Source organism: Sus scrofa, chromosome 8 (genome assembly GCF_000003025.6).
Source record: "Sus scrofa isolate TJ Tabasco breed Duroc chromosome 8, Sscrofa11.1, whole genome shotgun sequence".
Lineage (NCBI taxonomy): Eukaryota > Metazoa > Chordata > Mammalia > Artiodactyla > Suidae > Sus > Sus scrofa.
Window position 1 is genome coordinate 20,937,681 of NC_010450.4, and position 25,414 is coordinate 20,963,094.

The 25,414-nt window shown below is 38.9% G+C and overlaps 1 long non-coding RNA gene across 1 annotated transcript in view; it reads left to right on the forward strand.

Annotated features, from left to right (window-relative positions):
• The window catches only part of LOC110262069, a 128,974-nt gene extending 105,163 nt beyond the window's left edge, over positions 1–23,811 (forward strand). Inside the window, exons 3-4 of the long non-coding RNA XR_002346594.1 lie at positions 19,830–19,933; positions 23,603–23,811. This is a non-coding gene — a long non-coding RNA (uncharacterized LOC110262069). The remainder of the gene's footprint in view (positions 1–19,829; positions 19,934–23,602) is intronic.

Below are 25,414 nucleotides of genomic sequence, written 5' to 3' on the forward strand. Positions count from 1 at the left end.
AATTTATAAATTTTAAGATTTTTACTATGATTTTAAAACTCTTTCTAATAATATTCCTGGTAGGTTATCCTATACTTAGCATATGGGCCTCATGAGCAGGCACTGATATTGATGAAAAGAAATCCCATAAGTAAACTACGTTTTTCTTAATCACAGATGGAAGCTGGTGAAATGAAAGAGACTCAGTAACCATGACCTTTTTATATCATGAATGTAGACAGTTGCCCCAATCCTTCTTCGTTCACTGTTGGCTGTTTTGCTCGATATGTCAGCCTAACTATCTCTATAGAACTTGGTTGGGGAATAAGCCTTTGGGTCAGTCTGTTCTCCTTTCACCTTACAATTGGCCTCTAGAAGAAAAGGAATGCAGCTAACATTTCTTGGAAGGATCCTATGAATTACTTCCTACTTATTACTTGCAATCCTCACAATCCTCTAAGGGAGGTATTACTATCGCTAACCTTACAGTTAAAGAAATTGAGGTTCAGAAAGGTTAAGTGAATCGCACATGGGTGTACAACTCATAATGTTGGAGCTGGGACTTGAAAAGAAAAGGAAATATTTCATTCCTGTATTTTTTGGCTCCCAGAAAAACCTCTCAGTACATAAGATCTATGTTCTCCGGGCAGAGACCCCAGCAAACAGAGTCTGTAAGTGGGAGGTGTCCCCCAGCATGTAATCTAGGCTACATGGGTTCTAAATTCCTTAACACAATTGATAGACTGATATACAAGTAATTTGTTTCATCAACTGCCCAAGGAAGGCTGCAAATGCCCTACATGCTTTGTAGGATTACTACAACGATCAAGGAAAGTCATTTATATTAAAGTGCTTCAAAGGGATCGGACCACTTGGATATGGGTGCCTGGGTGGTGGTTGCTTATCATTCCTGGCTATTTCAGGGAAGAGTTGAGTGAGCAAGGTATTGCATATTCTTGTGTAAGCTTGATATATTTATAAAAAGTTGAAGGTACTGTCTGAGATTTCATTGGGATCACTGTGCAAATATGTGTGTGAGAAAATTTTAGAGATGGGATCAGCACCTTGTTAGTTATCAGCTGTCTATTGTGGAGGTTCAGGTCAGCAAGCACCACAGTCCAACTAAGATGCCACACTCTGAAGCATCTCAGCATCAGGAATAAGGTGAAGATATGAAGACTAACTGTTTTTGATCATTATCTGGATATTTCTCAAGGGAAGTCTACATAGAGTTGCTCTAAATTTCAGATGATAATAAGAACAAGAAAAGCAAAGGTTTATTAAATTCTTAATATATGTCTGTTAGTATGCTATTTTTATACAATTATTCTCTTACCTCCTAAAACAACCTTATGTAGTAAGTATATTATCTTTTTGCAGAAAGGGAGGTGAGTGCAATGTTTATGTCCCTTCCAAATTCCTATGTTGAAATCCTTACCCCAAATGTGATATCATTAGGAGGTTGGGCCTTTGGGAGGTGATTAGGTCATGAAGGAGGAGACCTCAGGAGTGGGATTAATGCCCTTATAAGAAAAGATCCCACAGAGATCCCTTGTCCCTTCCATGATATAAAGACAAAATACAAAGACAGCAATCTATGAACCAGGAAGCAGGCTGTTGCCAGACACCAAACCTTTCAGCACCTTGATCTTCCACGTCTAGTGTCCAGAGCAGTGTGAAATAAATGTTTGCATAAGCCTCTCAATCTAAAAAATCTCCCAAGTTTTTGTTAGAGCAATCCAAATAGACTAATGCTTTAAAGCATTAGATGACCTGCCCAGAGCCCCACTGTTAGCAAGTGACAGAACTCAAACTCAGATCTACCTGACTCTAACACCAAAAAGCTTAACCATTAGAGGACATTTACTAATAAAAGTAAATTAATTATATTAGACAAACCAATATTGAGTGTTTACTATGTGGCAGGTGTTCTCCCAGCAAGGAGAGTTTATCTATTACATTTCCAAAAAGTAATTAGAATAAAGACAATTATAAGAGGAGAGTAGTAAGTGCCATGTTAGAAATAACTTAGCCCAGAGGCATCTGTGTCAGTTAGGGTTCAATCTGAGAAGTATTATTAATAATTAATTCATTGATTTTGCATTCATTGATGCAGCCATTGATTCATTGATGGAATGATATATGTACATATGCATTGCAAGGAATTGCATACACAGTTGTCAGGGCTTACTAGGCAAATCTGAAATCTGTAGAGCAGGCCTTCAGAAGGGCTGGTTGGAATTCTTAAGCATAGGCTGACATTGCTTTTCACAAGTGAAATTACTTGTTTCACAGGGAAGCCCCAGCTCTGCGGTTAAGGTCTTTCAATTGATTGAATCTTTCAATGTCCCACCCACATTATCTGGGACAATCTTCTTTACTTAAGGTCAACTGATTATGGACTTTAATCACAGCTAAACAGTACCTTCATAGCAATGCCAAGAATAGTATTTGCTTGAATAACTGAGGACTATAAGCCAAAACAAATGAATGTATAAAACTGACCATCACACCTAATTCTCCTAATTCAGGAGAAGGGGAGTAAGGTATCAAAAAATTTTTGTGGAAAAATGTGTTTCTAAGATGATTCTTAAAGGATAAGCAGGAATTAGTCAGAACCAGAGTGGAATAGAGGAGTTCCAGCTGGCAACGGAAGATATACGGTTTTGAGATCACTAGATTGTAAACCCCATGAGATAATTGAAGGCCAGTGGCTCTTTCCTTCAGCTCTGCTGGCCCAACTTCTGGCAGAGAACATGAAACAAAACAATATAGTTGACCTATAAACAGCATGGAGGTCACTGGTGCCAATCTCCTTGCAGTGGAAAATTTGTGTATAACTTTTGATTCTCCCTAAACTTAACTACCAGTAGCCTGCATTTGACCAGAAGCCTTACTGATAACACAAACAACCCATTAACACATATTTTATATGTTAAAGGTATTATAATATATTGTAAGAATATATTATATTCTTATGATAAAGCAAGCTAGAGAGAAGAAATTGTTATTAAGAAAATAAGAAAGATAAAATACATTTATAGTACATATATGTAATTGTTTTTATTTTTTTTTGTTTTTTAATTTTTTTTAGGGCTGTACCCACAGCCTATGGAGGTTCCCAGGCTAGGGGTCAAATTGGAGCTATAGCCTCTGGCCTACCCAACAGTCACAGCAACACTGGATCTGAGCCGTGTCTTCAACCCGCCCCATAACTCAAGGCAACACCAGATCCTAAGCCCACTGAGCAAGGCCAGGGATCGAACCCATGTTCTCATGGATGCTAATCAGATTTGTTTCCACTGAACAATGACAGGAACTCCTGCATTTATTTTTTAAATTACACATATAAATGGCTGTGGAGTTTAAATCCATGTTCTTCAATGGTCAACTCTATTTTCTTGGGAAAAAAATAAATGGAGTTAAAAAGAACTATCAGGAGAGTTCCCATAGTGGCTCAGTGGAATCTGACCAGCATTTGTGAGGACGCAGGTTTGATCCCAGTGGGTTAAGGATCCGGAATTGCCGTGTGCTGTGGTGCAGGCTGCAGGTGCGGTTAGGATCTGGTGTTGCTGTGGCTGTGCCATAGGCCAGCAGCTACAGCTCCGATTTGATCCCTAGCCTGGAGACCTCCAGGGTGTGGCCCTAAAAAGACAAAAAAAGACAAAAAAAGAACAACAACAAAAAAAGATCTGTCACTTATCCTGGAGGTTATAAAGAATGATGGCTTAAAGTTGGTCTTGGAAGGTAATAATTTCTAAGAGCAGAGATGCTTGGGTGGCATTTGAGAGAGGTTGCCCAGTGACAACTGCTGGCTGTGGCTCCATATCCATGGCTCCTGTAAAACCAGCCACCCCTGCACTCCTAGCCCCTCCACAGCTTCTGACTTAAGTGCCCCTACTTCCAGTTTCCACCACTATGCAAATAGGACTGCTACCATTAACTGTTTATCTTAATGCTGTCTTAAAACTCGTGGCTGTTGCACTGCCTACCATGTTCTAGTCCCTGTGCTAGGATTCCAGGTGCTTAACTAGATCTTTACAGTGAGCACATGAAAAGGTATTATCTCGGAGTTCCCGTCGTGGCGCAGTGGTTAACGAATCCGACTAGGAACCATGAGGTTGCGGGTTCGGTCCCTGCCCTTGTTCAGTGGGTTAACGATCCGGCGTTGCCGTGAGCTGTGGTGTAGGTTGCAGATGCGGCTCGGATCCCATGTTGCTGTGGCTCTGGTGTAGGCCGGTGGCTACAGCTCCGATTAGACCCCTAGCCTGGGAACCTCCATATGCCGCGGGAGCGGCCCAAAGAAATAGCAAAAGGACCAAAAAAAAAAAAAAAAAAAAAAGGTATTATCTCCATCTCACAAGTATGAACCTTGTGGTTCAAGTAGTTAAGGGGTGCTTCTAAGATTATATATGTATGCATTTGCTCCTGTGTGCACGTATTATTTAAACTGTGTCATTGGATTTCATCAGGATTTCTTATTTCTCCCATTAGAAAAGGACTTTCATCAGTAAGACATGACTTGATCAAGCCCAAGTCATCTAATCCAAGCGAACTTTGTGTCATTTAACTCTTTCTGTCTTAGGTGTCGATCGGCACACCTGGCTTAAAGCTTTCTGGGTCTACCTGCCAAATAGTAGGGTTGTGGTTATAGGCATATAACCTTATATTCCTGGATCTCCCTTCCTAGTTCTGTTAAAGGGATGTAACACCCTGTCTGTGTCTGTCTCTTTTACTGACTAAATGAGATGGAATCACAACAATTGCTATACCACCAGCACTACCGTTGGTGCTGCTACTCCATTACTTGCAGCAAAACAAAATCCCTTGAGCTTTCTTATGAGCCAGACACTCTGCAAGGTGCTCACACACTGACCTTTGAGGTAAGCCTATGATCCCCATTTTATAGGTGATGAAACCAAAGCAGACAGAAATTAAATAAATAAACTGCTTAAGGGCACACGTTTCAAGTCCTGAGTCAGGATTCCAGGGCTCCCAGTTTGACTTCCTGCCTCCTCTCCTCAATCCCTGGAAGCCTCCCTTAGAAGGTATGATTTTCCCTGAAGGTGAAACAACCCAATGATATTTTCTCTACACTTTTGCATCCTGTTTTCAGGAACAAAAATTCTGCTACATGCCCTCAGAAGAAAAATAGCCATTTTGCACAGTTTGGATGCCTACATTTTAACCTTTGGCCTCAACTAGATTAAAATGGCTATTTGAATTTACTGGCAACAACTTACACTGGTGATTGAGAGGGAACGTGGCAATATTTCTCAGGAAAATGAAAACTGGAACTTGAAAAAATTATTGGGGATATTCTTCAAAGACTCGAGGATCCTTTTTTGTTGTTATTGTTATGTGTTTTTCACAGAGGCTGGCAAAACAGGGATAGTTTATCCCCAATGCTCTCATTTTAAGAAGCACACTCTGATTTGTGAGATAGCAGATATGACTTTTCAGTCTTTTCATCCAAGGATATTACACTGACATCCATGAATGTTCAAGAAGAGGTGAAAAAATACATGTGTATAGATAGACAGACAGACAGACAGACAGACACACACACACACACACACACTAGGACAAAATCAAAGTTTTCTGAAAATGGAAATCGATCTATTTTAAGATTCCGTGTCAAAGGTAGCCACCTTATCAAAATGCAGAAAAAAGAGTTGGAGTTGGGAAAGTAGAGGGTGAAACTTTTGAAAGATCTCACCAAGCTTGACTAAGGTTCTTATTCTCCAATGAGAGTCATTAACTTCAAATTTATTCAGCTCTAACGAGGCAGTTTTTTTCCCAGTCAATTTCTTCAGTTTGAGCTGTATGAAGCATCTCTTGGTAAAATATCTTTGTTTATTTAAAATGTGCCTGTGCTTTCATCTAGTTCCTTCTAGGATTTTACCCTACCAGCATGCACACATGTGTGTTTGAGACTTTAGGTATAAGGATATTCAATGTAGCATGATTTGTAATAGGAACAGCGCAAATCTTTATCAGTTAGGATCTAACAAGATAGCTTCAACACATATCAAACAAAAATTGACAGAATTTTGATGGGAAAACTGAGTAATCATCAGATATTTGAAAAAATTAACATACCATAGAGTATGAGCAGTCAAATGATTCAGGCTCCAGATGATCTGAATAACAGAAAAAAACTTGCTCCAATAAACATGCACAGAACACCACACTCAGTGAACACAAGCTGTTCAAGCTCAGATGAGACCTTTGCCTGACTGTGTAACCTTGCCCAAGACGTAACTAAACATTAAAGAACCAGAGTCCACCAAAGACTTTCTCTAACTGCAATATAATGACACTGAAAGTCAACAAAAAACTGGAACTGAAAAATCCAACAAAGAATTAATATCTGGAATATAAAAGGAATTTATACAAATAAACAACAAAGATAAAATAGCCTAATACCTAAATGGACAAAGAACATAAACATGAAATTCTCAGAAAAGGAACTCAAATAATTATATGAAAGAAATGCTTGGCCATATTACTAATAAGGAAAATTAAAATAGTAATAAGATACCATTTCAGAGATTGACATATTTTAGTAAATTTGATAAAGCCAAGTGTTTGCAAAGATGGTGGGGCCACTGGGGGAAAGGACGCATTCATGATTGGTGGATGCTCACTGATTCAATAAGAAGGGCATGGCTAAGTGAGTTCTGGTTGTGGCTCAGTGGGTTATGAACCCAACTAGTATCCCTGAGGATGTGGGTTTGATCCCTGGTCTCACTCAGTGGGCTAAGGATTCGATGTTGCCCTGAGCTGTGGTGTAGGTCGCAGACATGGCTTGGATCCTGCGTCGCTATGGCTGTGGTGTAGGCTGGCAGCTGTTGCTCCGATTCAACCCCTCACCTGGGAACTTCCATATGCTGCAGGTGCGGCCCTAAAAAGACCAAAAAAAAAAAAAAAAAAGAAGAAGAAGAAGAAGAAAGAAGGGCACATATACTCTTTCTGACCAGCAATAATACATGAAATTTCTATCCGAGAAAATGGCTCGCTCTTTTATGAGCTCCATGTAGAAGAGTGCTCACCATGGCACTACTGATAATAGCAAAAGCATGGAAACAACATAACTGTCCCACAGAAGGGGAATGCTATGTCTATGCAATGGAAGACATTAAAAACCTTTAAAAATGAATCTAATTTAGTATCTTGTAATAACCTATAATGGAAAAGAATCTGAAATATATATATCTGGATCACTTTGCTGGAAACCCTAAACACTGTAAATAAACTATAGTTCAATAAAAAAAATAAGATAAAGAGTTCCCGTTGTGGCTCAGTGGTTAACGAATCTGACTAGGAACCATGAGGTTGCAGGTTTGATCCCCGGCCTTGCTCGGTGGGTTAAGGAGGCATGGCCGTGAGCTGTGGTGTAGGTCACAGATGAGGCTCGGATCCTGTGTTGCTGTGGCTCTGGCGTAGGCCGGCGGCTACAGCTCCGATTAGACCCCTAGCCCGGGAACCTCCATATGCCAAGGGAGCGGCCCTAGAAAAGGCAAAAAGACAAAATAAATAAATAAATAAATAAATAAATAAATAAAATAAGATAAAAGAAAAAGAAATGAATCAGATATTTACGTGCACTGAACACACCTAAAAACATACTTTTGTATAGAAAAGAAAATTACAAAATATGTCGATTATGAAACCATTTATGTGAAGCTTAAAACAAGAAGTTATTCTTATCTAGTAAAAGCTTATTCCTATCAACACATAGGGTCAGTAAAAGTTTTTTAAAAAAATACGGGAAAATAATGCATCTCAACTTGAGGAAATTAGTAATATCTGGAGAGGAAATGAGGAATTAATGATGAATTTTTTGTAGCTATAAAGTTTTTCATTTTTCCTTTCTTTCCCATCCCCTGGGCCACCCTTCCTCTCTCCCTTCTGCCTTCTTGTTCTTCTTTCCTTTTCAGAAGAATTCCTAAGCAAATGGGGCACAATTTTGATATGTAATTTTTTTTTGTCTTTTTTTTTTTTTTGCGGTTTCTTGGGCCGCTCCAGTGGCATATGGAGGTTCCCAGGCTAGGGGTCCAATCGGATCTGTAGCCACCGGCCTACACCAGAGACACAGCAACACAGGATCCAAGCCACGTCTGCAACCTACACCACAGCTCACAGCAACGCCGGATCATTAACCCACTGAGCAAGGGCAGGAACCGAACCCGCAACCTCATGGTTCCTAGTCAAATTCGTTAACCACTGCACCACGACGGGAACTCCTGATATGTAATTTTTTATGTGGCTGATGAACAACCAGATTTTGGTTATATGCCTTTCCATATTTTTCTCTGTTTTCATTACATAATAATTAGGAATAAAATATCTTTAAAAAGTATCGGCTGACCCTAAGGCTCTCTTCTGTTCACATTTTCCCAGCCCTGAGGTAGTTCCCTGCTGGACTACCTTAGCAAGCAAGACCCTGGCCTCCCATGAGATTTAGCTAGCATATTGCTTCTGGAATATTCCTAAAAATACTGTGAAGCAGGATAAACAAGCATCAGTGAGTTGTCATCATCATTTTATAGATGAAGGAAGAGAGCCCTTTTGCCCAAGTCCTTATAGGCAGAAATAAGACTTAAATCACTGGGCGCCCAGTCCAGGGCTCATTTTGTCATTATACATTGCCTTAGATTAGGTCATGTCTTTTTTGCCTTGAAAAATAGTTCAATATCATTGTATATCATATAAAACATGATGAGTAGCAGAGCAAATATATTTCACGTCTTCTGTCAAATCAGATTAATTAGTAATTACAGTCTATACTGTGAGTTTCTGGTTTTCATTGGGGACCAGCAGAAACTGGGTCCTGATTATACCTCAAGGGTTGGAAATATATTAGCTCATGCCTCAGATTTATATCCAGGACAGTAACAGCCACATGGAAGCTACTTATTTAATGATGATTCTTCATTGCTTAAATGCAAGATGTGTTTGTGTTTTCTTTTCCACGTGTTCAGACAGAAACACGCAGTTGACTAGCATGCCTTTTGCCTCCTGTCTGATCTGTTTCAAACTTTGGACTGTGGAGCTTTACCTAGATAGTCATAAATGTTATCCCACAGAGGATCTCAGAGCCTTGCTATGCTGGGTGACTCGCCCCATGTTATGCAATTCAGTGGAATCTGTACTGATTCCATTGCAATTTCTCCAAATCCAAGAATGCCATTCTCTCCCTGAGAAGCTTACATAATCCACATCAGATTGCAAATGTGTGGGTGACTCACAAGTGTTCCTCAGTGGCTTGAAATCTCACCTTTCGCTGTGCCAGCCATTTAACGCAGAGCAACTGCAGTCGGCCAAATTAAGTCGAGACATTCCCATTGCATTTTTCAACCAACTGCAATTTATCTTCCCCTCCCTGAATATTCTCAGAATATTAACCTAACAGAGTCAGTTAGAGCTCTCAGGACATGTTTCTTTTAAAGGTTTGTATACGGAGAGGCTCTTGAAGTCTTGGCTCCAGCCAGTCATAGGAGTGTATGCCTTTGTCGGAGAGAATTCTGCACCCCATTCCTCTGTGAATCGCTGAGATTCAGAGCCAAGGCAGGTGATGAGGCTGGCCCTGGATCCCACCCAGAGTGCCTCTTGAAACCTTCTCCCAGTCAGGAGGCCCTTTTCCTTCTCACTCCTCAGCATAAACTCTGGGATGTGAAGTCTCACTCTGTTTTCGTATCCATCAACTCTCTCGCCAACTATTTCCATGATCACTGCTGAGCCCAGATTGGCTGAATGATCTCTTGCAGCAAAATGAATAGGACTGAGGACCATACAAAGCTCGTAGGAAAGGATTAGGATGTCTTTCTACAGAAAACATCTCATGGAGAAAAAACGGTACTGTCTTTTTCCTTCCTGTGATGAAAATTGGGTTAATAAACCACCATTCCTCGATTCTACAGAAAAATGAAGAAATTACAGTAATTCCTTATATTTAGAACATTCCATAGTCCAAACCGGCTCAAAGCTTTTAACAAATTTTTCTCAACCTCAAATCCCCCATGCCTTCATGAAGACTTCTTAAACCATGTGTTCAGTGATTATACTCCTTTATTGGTTATTCCCTTATTCTCATACTCCTGAAACTAACTGGCCTACAGAGAATAAACCTTTTACGTTGGAAACGGTTTGTTTCTATTTATTCTTGAGTATTGATCTTTCTGTTCCCTTGGCCTTTAGGATTCTTCCTCTATGTTTTATTTTTAATGTTCTTCTCTAAGAACATCCTACTGACACCTGCCTTAGAAGGCAAGCTCCAAGAAATGAAGAGAAATGGCCTCAATATTTACACTTCAAAGACCTAAGCTTGAGTCCCAGTTTTGTCACATTATTATTGGACCATAAGTAAATGAATTTATCTTTCTGGATCCTAGTTTTCTCATCTGTAAAAGGAAGTAGTTATGCCCTTTCCAGTGACAACATTTTATGGCCTGATAGCACGGAAGACTCAATGAGCCCCATCTCTGTCTACACCTTTCTCTCATGAATTCAGACTCCTTTGTTCTCATGGATGCTCCTCTTCCTTGCCCATCAATCCGACTTCCTGATTTTCCCTTCAGCCAGAATCAGTTGTATTAAGGGTTAAAATATTTTCATTTATTTTTCCTGGTACAGATTGGATAAAATAATATTTTCCTCAGTGAAGTGAATAGAAACGGTTTAATTTGACTACTTGATTGTGTTACTGAATAGCACTGAAATTCTTTAACTCTCTTGGGGTGGAGGATAACATAGCATTGCCATATGGTGTTCACACTATTTTACCCCTGATTATTCCTGCAAAAGTGCAATGAAGCTTGGTGTTCTGTATCCATATTTTGAGATATTTTTGCAGACTAAAGTTGTGACTGAAGACTTCTTTATTGCCTTTGGACTGTAGCTACTAAAAATGGCTAAATAAAACAATGAAAGTTTAAAATAAATTTAAAATTTACTTTTTGCGGGTCATATTTTCCCTATAAATCTTTCTCATACTTTTATTTTTTTTTCCTCATACTTTTAAATCAGCAGTGCTCTTTCCGAAAGGCCATTGACTCATACTGTTTTATAAAATACGTTCTTGTTGGCTTTGAAGCATAGGCAGGGTTCTTGTCTTTGAAGAAGGGGACATGGTTGGCTTTTATCTTTTCTCTCCCCTTTCTCTCTTGCCTGGCCCTGAAGTTGGGGTTGGAGCTGGGGGAGAAAAGAGCAAAAGTGCCCCAGGGTTTTTGCTGACTTTGCAAAGGCTTGATAAAATAGTTCTATGCGTTTGGGACCTAGCAGGTATGGAATAGCGATCTTTTGGGGATGCTTTCATGAGGTGTTGAGAGGCTGCCCTCCTGGGTTTTGGATGCGGACAGTGTGTTTTCCTCTGGATGCTGATGCCTTTGGAAGTCCCAGCCACAGAGACCTCTCTCTATGGGACCTTGCTTGCCCTACAAGCAGTCCTCTTGAGGAGAAGACAGCTTACCGGACACTGGCTCTCTTTGTTACATGACCCACATTTGTTCTAGGGGAAATGTTCCCATGTCTTCTGCCTTATGCCCAAGTCACTTCTCCTTTAGTAAGCCGCCACCTGGATCATCTCTCTCACCTTCTGGATTTCTCACACTTGGATCATATATATCTGCACTGCTTTCCAGACTCAAAATTACACATATTAAACTCCATCAAGGTTCCATTGAAGCCTTTCAGTTTTAGGCTGGAAAGGAAGAAGGCTGAGCCCCTCTACCTTCCTTAGGTGCAGGTGTGTGTGTGTGTGGGGGGCATCTCTGAGCAAGAGATTCACCACCCCATTGGTTCTCTGCAAAGAACCTGTCTCACAAATTCCTTTCTATGCCCCTCTTTTATCCTCAGTATGAGATAATCGATCCAAGATACCTGCAATCAGTTATGAAAGAGTGGCTTTGAAGATTTCTGCAAGAGGGACTATCCTACACTAGACTCAGAGATATTTGACACCTGCTGTATTTCTGCCTATCAGCAGAAACTTCAAGTTTAATGTCATATTGAAAAAGCTTTCACAAATTTGACAAGAAACCATATTTTAAAATGAACATCTTTCCTCACAATCTTTTAAGAAGACTGCACATCCTCCCAGTACTTACGCTTTTTGAGAACCCTTTTGTAACTAATACCAGATCCCCAAAGATAAAAATGAGAAAATCCTTCATTTATTAAGTACTTTTTTTCTTTTTTGGCTGCCCCTCATCATGTGGAGTTCCAGGGCCAGGGATAAGATCTGAGTGGCAGTTGTGACCTATACCTTAGAGGCTACAATGTTGGATCCTTTAACCTGCTGTGCTGGGCCAGGGACTGAACCTGTGTCCTGGTGCTGCAGAGACACCGCCAATCCCATTGCACCACAGCAGGGAACTCCTAATATTTTCTTATGATACACTAGAATTCATTTTACAGATATCTCTTGAGGGCCTATTCTATGACTCTTTGCTGTGTGCTTGTTCAAAAATGAGTGCAATAGAGCCTTTTTTTCTCAGAGAGTTTGTAAACTAACAGGAAACACAGGTAGGTATAATACTCTGTATGAAGTGTTTTGTTAGCAACTACATATAGAATCTCACAAAGACATAGAAGAAAAGCACCCCAAATCACCTGTGGGATGTTGGAAGACACCCTGGAAGAAATGGTAGAAAGAATGAGCCTGAGGTTGAGTAGAATACAGCCAAGAGGACAGAAATTAGGAGGGTTCCTAGAACACATGAAAAGACCCCAAGATGTTACAAGATGAATTCATGAACTCAGAATTGTAGAATAACTCCAGTTGGAGAATACGATTCAAAAGTGGCAAAAGATAATGTGAGAGATATGACTGAGTGCTAGATAACAATGGATTTTTTAAAAATAAAATTTAAAAAACTGAATTTTACTTATTGGGAAAACGGGAATTATGTTAGGTGCTGAGAACACAAAGATAAATAAAGCAAAGGTCCATAACTATGAAAGACTCAGAGTATAGTGGCTATCTTTATTTGCATATGTACTTTGTAATTATCACTTTTTTGTATTTTTTTTTACTTAGCTATTATAATAAAACTATGATAAATGTTTTATTCTCTTACACAGATGACTAAAATGGCCTTACTGGTGTTAGGAGAAGTGCCCAAAGTCACACGATATTTGTGGTACAGCTAGATTTTGTGTGTGTGTGTGTGTTTTAGGGCTGCACATGGAGGTTCCCAGGCTAGGGGTCTAATCAGAGCTACAGCGGAGGCTGGCCTACACCACAGCCACAGCAATGCCAGATCTGAGCCACATCTGCGACCTGCACCACAGCTCACGGCAGCGCTGGATCCTTAACCCACTGAGTGAGGCCAGGGATAGAACCAGCAACCTAATGGTTCCTAGTTGGATTTGGTTCCACTGCACCACGACGGGAACTCCACAGCTACATTTTTGATTCTGTATCTTTTATTGTGCTGTAGTTTATGGATACTTGAAAAACTCTAGAATGAAATTCACAAAAAGTGAGATATGTCTATTCTCAATTAATGCATTTTATTCCCTTCCTTTCTAGCTACATACAGATTTTTCAACAACTTTATCCTATACTTACACTAAAATATCTCACCATAAGGAAGTCCATGTTCAAGTTCACTGCTTGGCATCCAACTTAATACATACCTGCCCATTAATTCTGAGGAGCAAGTAACTCTACTTGATAGATGGATGGATGACTGGATAGATAGATAGATAGAGATAGATAGGCTTTAAGACTATTTATGAAATTCTTACTTCAAGATGCATAAGCCCAGTTCCCTGTTCCTTTTTTTTTTTTTTTTAATCTTTTTGCCTTTTCTAGGACCGCTCCCTCGGCATATGGAGGTTCCCAGGCCAGGGGTCTAATCAGAGCTGTAGATGCCGGCCTATGCCAGAGCCACAGCAACGTGAGATCCAAGCTGCATCTGCAACCTACACCACAGCTCACGGCAATGCCGGGTCCTTAACCCACTGAGGAAGGCCAGGGACCGAACCTGCAACCTCATGGTTCCTAGTCGGATTCGTTAACCACTGTGCCACGAAGGGAACTCCTCCCTGTTCCTTTTAAACTTCAAATTTTCATTATTAAAAAGAAAACAAAATGAAATCAAAGGCTAATACCTTTGCTAAAATGACAATGAAGACCTACAGTTTGAGAGAGAACGGATTCTAGACGAAGACATTACGTTTTCTGGGTAAAGAGGAAAATAATGACTTCAACTTTTACCTTGAAGATATGGTGTCTTTCTACCATGTCTGATATTTTTTACCTTCTCATAACCTTGTTAATTTCTTTCTGAAAATTAAGGACTGAATCTCCTTTTTCTGCATGTCCACAGCTGGCTACTGCACTGTAAGCTCTATTAGATTTATGCTGGGACAATATTAATAACAAAAGCCAGGCCAAAGGGTGTTATCCATGTGTCAATCTGAGGTAGGCCCAGAATTACTGAAGAGTAGAACAGCAGAGTTGCTACCTATCTGGTATCACCCAGAGTTTATTGAATTTGGTCTTCTTTCTCTTTCTCTCTTTTTTTTTTTGTTTCTTTTTAGGGTTGCACCTGAAGCATATGGAAGTTCTCTGGCTAGGGGTCAAACTGCAGCTGCAGCTGCTGGCCAATGCCACAGCAACACTGGATCTGAGCCGCATCTCTGACCTATGTACAACTTGCAGTGATGCCAGATGCCTAACCCACTGAATGAGGTCAGGGATGGAACCTGCATCCTCATGGACACTGTGTTGGGTTCTCAACCCGCTGGGCCACAACAGGAACTCCATTTTTTTCCCCCAGCAAAAAGGAGAATCTATTGGAAGAGCAGAGAGGCATCTGGCTTCATGGATCACTAGAACCAAACTTGAAGGCCCAGAGACCTTCCCTCTCCATCACCGAGATCTGCTTCCAAAAATCCATGACCAAGGAAGTGTTGATTGAGACTAATCATAATGTTAATTTTAAACATTTTTTAATATTAGAGACAATTTTTTTGGAGCAGTTTTATGTTCACAGCAAAATCGAGAGGAAGGCACACATATTTCCATTATACTCCCCTTGCCCCCAAACATGAACAGGCTCTCCCATTACCAACATCACCCATCAGAGCAGGACATTTGTTATAGTTGATGAACCTACATTGACACATAATAATCATCCAAAATCCATAATTAACATTACAGTTCATTCTTGGTGTTCTACATTCTATTGGTTTGGACAAACGCATAATGAGATTTTTCCATCATTTTAGTCTCATAGAGAATATTTCCACTGCCCTAAAAATCCTATGTGCTACATCACTCTGATTATTCTCAGCTTGCAGGTAGAAACATGGGGTGTCTGGCTCGAAGCCCAAAATCTTCAACTCAACACCTTAGCGTTTCTCTCAGACTCAGCTTGAAAAATAGCAGGAAAATTCCCTGATAGTCTTGTTGACCTATTACTGGGCCAAAAATTTGCATGGAAAGTCTAACAAAAATATGTGTTTCCTTTGAACACCTGTGGTGGGACTGTCAAGAAAACATCATATAGTCATAAATGAGGAGGAATTCAGGCCCAACAAAACTGCGGCGTCCACTCTACTCCCTCCATTCATGTGGGTTAGTTGTCTGACATCTGCTTAAATGCTTCAATGATGAAAAAACCATTACCTCCAGGTATACATATTCTGTGTGTTAATTCTGAAAACTTCCCTTTGTGCTTTATGTCAGCTAGAAGATGCTGTTTCATTAACTGGAACATGTATCAAGCTTAGAATCCCTTGCTTTCTTAAGATCCTTAAAATGACAAATCAAACTCTAAGAGCAGCAGGACGGAGATATTTGGAGGCCCCTTATGGTGCATTTGCTGCCAGAGGAACCGCCAATGAAAAGACCAAGGGCGTAGTACTTCTAAACACTTGAACTCCAAAGAATTTTGTGAGAACTTCATCTTATCATTTTTCTTTTCTAAATAAAGGCCCATGGTCAAGTAATTAAGCTACCTTGTTTTAAACAAATAGAGGAAGAAAATAGAATTGATTTGATTCTTCATGAATGTTAGGTTGCATGTTGTGGATGTAGCAAAGGGCTCTGAGAACACACCCTTCTGTCAAGAAAATTGGCATGACTCCCCACTCTGGGTGCGGGACAGAGAGCACAGGTGCACGGGTAAGCCGCCGCTAATGCGCGTGAGTAGAGACAGGGGCGGGATGGAGTGACATTGTGAGCTTGCCCTTCCGAGCATGTCTGTGGTCTTGATTCCTTGATATTCCATCAAAAGCAGGATGCTTCTCAGAGTTCCTGTTGTAGCTCAGTGGGTTATGAACCTGACTGGTATCCATGAGAATGCAGGTTAGATCCCTGGCCTCGCTCATTGAACCCAATCTGGTATTGCCCCAAGCTGTGGTGTAGGTCTGCTTTGCTGTGGCTGTGGTTGTGGCGTAGGCAGGCAGCTGAGCTCCAATTTGACTCCTAGCCTGGGAACTTCCATATGCTGCAGGTGCAGCCCTAAAAAGAAAAAAGAAAAAAAAAAAAAAAAAAAAGCCGGATGCTTCTCTGTGTGTTTACGCAGGGTCAGAAATAGGAAAAATGGGAAAGTGAGGTTTTCGGGTTTTTTTTTAGCTGTAGCCTTAGGAAAGCTCTAGACAAGGGTTGAAATATCTGGATTTAAGCCCTGATTTTGATAGTTCTTTCTCTGTTGAGTGATTATGATATGCTAGACATTGTTCAAAATGCAATTATGTAATTATATAGCTAGTTACCTATAATAACAAATGTAATCCATCCTCAAAAAAACCTTTGAACATACAGTTATTATTTTTCTCCAGTTTACAGATGAGGAAACAGACACAGAGAAAGAAGTACTTGCCCAAATTACAAATCTAGTAAGTAGTGGAGTCAGGATTCCTCCTCCGCTGGTGTGACTCTAGCCCCTCACACTCAGCTCTGTGCTGTTTTCAATAGCTTCTTTTTATTGAACACTTCATGAGAGATGCCGTTTTATGTGCTTTGCATGTTATTTAATTTTCACCACGATCCTAATTAAATCGTACCTCTAACTGTGTGGGTTCAACGAAATAACAGTTCATCAGAGTGAAAAAGAAGTGAATGCAAGACTTTATTATATTTAGTAATACTTTTCTAAACATTTTTTCTCTTTAAATGATTTTTATTTTCTCCATTAGAGCTGGTTGACAGTGTTCTGTCAGTTTTCTACTGTACAGCACAGTGACCCAGTCACGCACACACATACACATTCCTTTTCTCATACCATCCTCCCTCATGCTCCATCATAAACTACGTATAGTTTCCAGTGCCACACAGCAGGATAAAGAGATATTTGCACACCCATATTCATGGCAACACTATTCACATTGGAGATGAAACAACCAGAGTATCCACGGCTGGATGAATGGATAAATAAAACACTGTATATCCATACAATGAAATATTATTCAGCCTTAAGAAAAAGGGAAATTCTTGGGAGTTCCCGTCGTGGCGCAGTGGTTAACGAATCCGACTAGGAACCATGAGGTTGCGGGTTCGATCCCTGCCCTTGCTCAGTGGGTTAACGATCCGGCGTTGCCGTGAGCTGCGGTGTAGGTTGCAGATGCGGCTCGGGTCCCGCGTTGCTGTGGCTCTGGCATAGGCCGGTGGCTACAGCTCCGATTAGACCCCTAGCCTGGGAACCTCCATATGCCGAGGGAGCGGCCCAAGAAATAGCAACAACAACAACAACAAAAAGACAAAAGACAAAAAAAAAAAAAAAAAAAAAAAAAAAAAAGGAAATTCTTACACAGGCTACAACAAGGATGGAACTTAAGGACATTATGCTTAGTGAAATAAGCCCATCACAAAAAGACAAATACTGTATGATTCCACTTACATAAAGTACCTGGAGCAGTCAAATTCACAGAGACATAAAGTAAAATGGTGGTTGTCAGGGGCTGGCATTGGGGGGGGGGGTTGTCAGGGAGGAAATAGGAAGGATTTTTTTGTTTTTTTGTTCATTTGTTTTTTATTGTTATTTCCCCAATATAATTTTTTTTTCTACTGTACAGCCTGGTGACCCAGTTACACGTACATGTATACACTCTTTAGAGAAAATTTATGGAGTAATATTTATGTACCTAACTTAAACAACTAAAATTTTATATTGCATATTTTATAGAAAATATACCATTTTTGTGATTTTACAATTTTACATATAGTATTACAAAATATTTTAAAGTAATATATGGGAGTTCCAGCTGTGGCACAACCAAATCAGTGGTGTCTCTATAGAGCCAGGATGCAGGTTTGACCTCCAGCCCTGCACAGCAGGTTAAAGGATCTGGTGTTGCTGCAGCTCTGCGTAGGTCACAACTGAGACCTATGCAGATCTGATCCCTGGCCCAGGAATACCATATGCTGCGGGGTGGCCAAAAAAGGGGGAAAAAAAAATATATATATATATAGTACAAAACCATATAATAATTAGGTTATATTATTACTGCTTTTGTTTAACCAATTTTGTTTTTCTGGGTGTAGGATGGGGTGAGACCTAGGGCAGGATGAGGACTGCCCTTCTGCTGATTTGAATACGCACCTTACGGGATACTAAGGAGGGGCTACCACTCGAAGAAAGAGTAAGAGATAGTCTTTTGCCACCTGCACTCCCCTTGGATGATAAAACTAGTCCACCAGGTCCTGGAGGAGAAAGCCTCCTTGCCTGCCTGCTTGCATCTCTCACAAGCATCCTATCTTAATGAAATCTGTTTCTTGCCTATCACTTTATCTCTCACTGAATTCCTTCTGCGCGGGGGCATGAAGAACCTGAACCTCAGACACCAGCTGAATGATTCTAATTTAAAACTGTGGGTTTAAGTCCCAATCTGGGTTTTGGCTGAGTTCAAGTCCTGGCACACGGGTTCAAGTCCCAATCTGGGAACTGGCTAGATTCAGGCCATTACTGCTGTCAGTTTCACTATCACAAACAGATACCTACTATCTGAGGAATATTATAATATTCCTGATATCAAATATTTATGTCTTCTCTTAGTCTCTTGACCAATCATACTATAAGATTGTATGTTTTATGTTCTGTTTAAATAATAAATTTTGTTTATAGTGATTTTTCATTTCATGAATTTGTCCACTTCTCATTATATTCATTCTTTTGCCTACTTTTGTTTTTTATTACGTTACTCTTTAACTTTAGAAGATGAATGATAATTTCACTAGTTTTCAGATATTCTTTTTTGCAAAGTATGCAATGAATATTATATATTCCCATCTTGATATTTTGTTATCTATATTCCACAAAACTTGGTATGTAATGTTTTCACTTCATTTTCAGTTATAAATATTTTCTAGTATCCATCATAATGTTTGATTAATCAATTATCTGAAAGCATGGATTGCATATATTTTTAAACACACCATGTTTCTAATTATTAATATTTTAATACTTATTTTCTAATGTTAACACATTGTCAGAAAACTGAGCTTAAGAGAGAGTTTTCTGCATGCAAATCCCCAATCAGTTAAGTCAGTTTTTCCCAGCAAAGAAAAAGGGACTCAAGAGATGCCACAAATGTTACAATAACAATTGATCTGTGCAGGGAAGAGATCTTTTGAAATAGGGAGAAGCATTCCCCAAGACTCAAGTTTAAATGAACAATTCTACAACTGCATGTGAAATCTACATTTTTTTTTCACTGCTTTCTGTTTCTTTAGAGAGGGAGAATGGGTGAAGACAGAGATGAAGCAGGCAAACTATTTCTGTTCAGATTTTTAAACTTCTCAGTGTGTGGATATGAAAGCATGTGGGTGGCACGTATGAATAGAAATTTCTCTTAATGGGCATTTCTTTTTCTCCCCACCATCTCTCTACTAGAATACCACCCTGTCACCTACAAGAAAACATGAGCTGATAAAAACTGCATCAGCACTTGGAGGAAGAATGAGAATTTCCAGCCGCAAAAAAAGAAAATGATGAAGGTGAATACAATTTTGAATTTTATGGAAAAGATGGCTTGTCCTTTATTGTTTTTATGTCAGCTTGCTATTGGAAGAGAACATACCAGTCAGCCCTTAAATCTACTGTCTTTTCCAAACCAACGCTGTGATGCAGAGATGGGAGCGGTAGTTCCACAAGGGTAGACGGTGGTTTCTTTACATTTACACAAGGCTAGGTGGACTGCATGCTTTCAGAGCCACTTTTGCACTTCACTCTCTCACCTCCCAAAACCTAACTTAAGTGGAACAAGGGTGTGTATGTGAGTAAATACACCTAGGATGTTAGAACATCAAAAAGTCTAAAGAATGGTGGCGTGGAGTTCAAGCTCACAATACCTGCATGAACTAGGACAACAGATGCATCTTTCTGTGCTTTAGTTTCCTGTTTTTAAAATGGGAAGGTGGTAATGGTAGTACACAACTTAGTTGTTGTGAAGATCAGGTGAAATATCCTATTAAAAAAACTTGGGGTTGCCATGTGGGCTCAGCAGGTTAAGTGTCTGGCATCGTCACTGCAACAGCTGGGGATTCCTGGGATTCCTGGCACAGAGAACTTGAGCATGCCTTGGGTGCAGGAAAAAAAAAAAAAAACTTAACAGAACATCTGACACATAGTGTTTAAGAATTGTTAATATGAGAGTAGTATCTTTATTTATAATCACACTGGAAGAAGCACGCAGGGTCATGGACCCTTATTTAAATATCGATTCCACGTGCAATGTGGAAGGCTAAAATAAGAGCACGTGATTGGGTAAAATGAAAGGGTGTTTTTTGATCGTGTCCACACTATTTTGGCACCACTCAATTTGCCTAAGGGAAGCCATCAGGAGGTAAACTTATATTGTTTTCCAGACTCAGTTCTCCAAAGGTATTCTTTGGCACCTCAGATAATGAATTTTGTCACCCGAACCAATGAATTTTGTCACTTTGGAACCACAATTACTCAAATATATAGATTCCTGAACAAAACTTTCAGGACTTATATTTAATTTCTCACAGAATTTGAAAGGTAAGAGATCATATTACTTGTAACTATTGCATATGAAGAAACTGAGGAACAGACAATACTCTTGAAAATCTAGATTAAATGATACCATCTTTCTGAACAAAATCACTTAGTACTCTAACTTAGCATGAAGCACACTTTAGCAAGATTTACATGACCCTAAATGCTTTGGTTTGGGTTGATTCTCATAGACTAATGCTTGCATATTCCCTACCTTTTACTTTATTTAACTCACCTTACCTCTGATCCTGCTAAAATACTTTTCCTATTGCCCAGAATTTATCACCTTTTCCCCTCAACTGCCCCTCATTACCTGTTCATGTAGCTAAATTCCACTCATTCTCAATATCTCAATTTAAATATCACCTTGTGAGAGAAGCCATCTTTGATATCTGAGGCAAGATTGAGTCCCTGTTGATACATGCTCCACTGGCTATCATAAAACTAACACTTTCCTCTGCATTATGGCCTTTCTGACGACATGCCCTATGCAAAACCAAAAATTGTGATACATCTGAAACTGTCCTATTTGTATAGCATTCTATTTCCATTGCTTAGCAGGCACTTAATAGAATAGCTGAATGAATACACAAATAATCCCATAATTATGATTTTGCTTATTGTCCAAATCACATTATTGATACCAGTGAAATAACACCAGTATTAGAGCTAATTTCTAAACAACTACCACAGAAGAACTAGCCTATAGGAACAAAGGATAGGCAGAAAATGAAATACGTCTGAGAAAATATATTTCAAGAAGATCCTTGAAGATATCAGTGCAACTCGTTTGATTCCACAAGCCACAGGAATGTATAGGGATTTTGGTCCATACTGATAGCAACAAAAATAAGGGCACACAGGAAGTCTTGGCAAAGACAATTTGCAGGTGCTGTTATGTGGGAAAATAGCCAGCCATGGAAGTTCATTGGGGTATTTCTTTACAATTTCAATAATACAAATTTTCCTTAAGATTTATATCAGGCATTAGAAAGAAACTTATTAATCAGTCTTCCTTACAATGCAGTCCTACTAATACGTGCGCAATTGTGCTGTAGAATTAGGTATTAGAATGAATTAAAGCAGAGAACTCTGAGATTGGTGACTAGCCAAAGAATGGTGGTAGGTAACACTGTATATATACTCTAACCTATTTTTCTTAAAAGCTTAGTATTTTCTATTCTTAAATAAATTAATCTAAAATTTTGCCTCGCTGTGTACATACTAGTTTAAACATCCCAGGTACTGCAGTCAGTTATTCAATAGCAACGTTATGATTCCATTTTTTATTAACATAAATATATTATGAATTTATAAAATTGCAAAGTAATAATGATAGTAAAAGCGAATGATAAAGATGGTAGCTAGAGAATTGATAATTGGCATAACTATAAAACATGATTTTCTCAGTTTTGACATATTTTATATCTATATATTTTACATATCTCATTAGAATTGTCTTGGAATACACAGAAAAAAAGGAAATAAGCTTAGAAAGTTGACTTCATCATTAAACTGTCAAACATACTAAGATTTAGAGCAGGATGCGGCATTAATATGTGAAAAACCATTGTACATTCTAAAAGTTTTAACTGCTTTACTTTTTTTGAAAGTTAAGGTTTTTTTTTCAAGATTTGTTTTATGTGAGCAATTTAGAAGCTTGTGGTCTTAAAGTACCAACAAAATATCTCAAGCTGATAAATACTTAACCAAAATCATAATATAAAAAGACGGTATTTTTTTCTTTCCTCTGGAAAACAAAATCTTTTTTTTCCCTTCTTTATTCTTTCCTGGAAATATGTATTTTCCTTTTTTTTTGGGGGGGGGGTCTTTTTGTCTTTTTGCCTTTTCTAGGGCCGCTCCTGCAACTTATGGAGATTCCCAGGCTAGGAGTCTAATCGGAGCTGTAGCCACCAGCCTATGCCAGAGCCACGACAACGCGGGATCCGAGCCGCATCTGCGACCTACACCACAGCTCACTGCAATGCTGGATCCTTAATCCACTGAGCAAGGCCAGGGATCAAACCTGCAAACTCATGGTTCCTAGTCGGATTCGTTAACCACTGAAGCACGACGGGAACTCCTGTATTTTCATTTTGAGACTTCACAGGGTGAAAAAAGGCATGTCTGTTAAGTTTGTCTATTTCTACGGTATGTTTTTCATAAATCAGTATTTATTTGTTCCACTATCTGCATTCAATAGCCAAGTAAAAAATTCAGTCTTCACTTTTCAGATTCTGTTACCACTTTCCTCCAGTGTCAGATAATAAAATATATAAAGTGGCCCTAAAAATGTCTTTCTATTCTTTGTCTCTGGTTTTCAGTCATTTAACCATCGATCTTAGCTATGCTGGCTGAAACTAAGGCACTGAGTACTCTTCATATGCCTGAATTGGATGGAATAGATTTGACTTCCTCCACCAATAAACAAATAAAAATTCAACAGTCAATCAAATCTCCTAGCTATAAGGATAGACCTTGTTAACAGCTTGCTTTCCCAGTTACAACCATGGTATTTTCTTTGTGGCATGGGTTGCCATTTTGAATTGAGGTACGAAAAGCAAAACACAGAATTTTGGATTTAAAAGAGCATGTGTGGTATTTGTCTTTCTCTGACTTACTTCACTATGTACAATATTCCCTAGGTCCATCCACATTTCCACAAATGGCAGAATTTCATTCCTCTCCATGGGTGAGTAATACTCCATTGAATGTATCACCTCTCCTTTACCAACTCATCCGCTGATGGACACTTAAATTGTTTCCATATCTTGGCAAGTGTAAATAATGCTGCTTTGAACACTGGATATAGGTATATCTTTTTTGAATACGTTTTTTTGTTTGTTTGTTTTCTCTGGATATATACCCAGGAGTGAAATTGCTAGATGATGTAACAGTCTATTTTTAGCTTTTTGAAGAACCTCCCTACTATTTTCCATAGCGGCTGCCCCACTTTACATTCCCACTAGCATTATACAAGGGTTCCCTTTTCTCCACATCCTGCCTAACACTGTGATTTGTAGACTTCTTGGTCATAGCCATTCTAACAGGTATAAGGTGATATCTCATTGTTTTGATTTGCATCTCTCTAATACAAACTACTATGTATAAAATATATAAGAGACAAGGATATATTGCATCACGTAGCCATTATCTTGTAATAACTTTCAATGGGGTATATAATCTGTAAAAACACTGAGTCCCTATGCTGTACATCTGAAACTAATGTCATTTTGTAAATCAGCCATACTTCAATAAAAAACAAATAAATAAAAGTGCCTGTGCAGCTCATTCAGTCTGTCTTCCCACTTATACTGTAAGAACATCTATAACATTCCTTGATATCTTGTTTTGTTTTACTGATTTCTGACAAGACCGTAAACGAAGCAATGATGACTGACAACATTAACAAAAACATATCTTCTTTCTTGAGAAGCAAGATATAGTTAATGTCAGAAATATGCTAAGTGGAGCTTGCATTTAGGGTTGATATGAATAGCCCAGTGACAGATGAAACTGTATTATGATAGCACCTTTGCTGGTGGTGAGAGGTCAGTCCCAGGCATAGCAAAGATCTGGGAGAACAAAGAAGTTTAGGAAAAACCCAACATCTACCACCAAAGCACCCTCAGCTTAACATATCCTATGCTGAGAACTCAAGGTTTATAGAGCATGCAAACTTCTAATATCAAGAAAATTATAGTCTTTGTAAAAGACAGTCCCCCTGAAATAAATGAATAAATGCCTAATTATGGGGTATAGACATGTTAATTGTAAATATTTACATGAGTTAACGATAAAGTGGTTTATACAAATAAACAATGCTAAAAGCAGTACATATCCAGTAGAGAAATTAGGCATATAGTTATCAATTTATTTCCAAATATTCGGATAATTGATTATTATAGCAAAATCAAAGAATATGAAAAGGACATTGAACTGTTTTCTTTTACTTGTTGCCTTAGGATTTATAAGGTACATCTCTTATTAAACAGACTCTATGTTCAAATAATATAATATATTTCACATGCATAGTTAACTATTAGAACAGTATATTCCAAACTCTTCTCATCCTTTGCGCTATTGTGTTTTACATTTATACATGCTATGCATACACAATACATAGCTATCCTTTTTGCTTTAAATGGGCAATTATCTTTTAATACAATTCAATGAAAAAAATCATTTCAATTCATTTATTCCATTTCCTGTGTTTCTTTAGACACAGATTTCTGAATGCTGTCATATTTCTTTTTCCTAAAGAACCTCCTTTATCTACTGATAATAAATTTTCTCCGTTATTTTAATATGAGGAAGTCTTGATTTCACCTTCATTTTTGAAAGATATTTTCATCACGTTTATAATTATGGCTTAAGAGTTTATCTATAGATATAACAAAAGGGTGTGTGTGTGTGTGCGTGCGTGTGTGTGTGTATTTATACTCTACTTGTTTCTC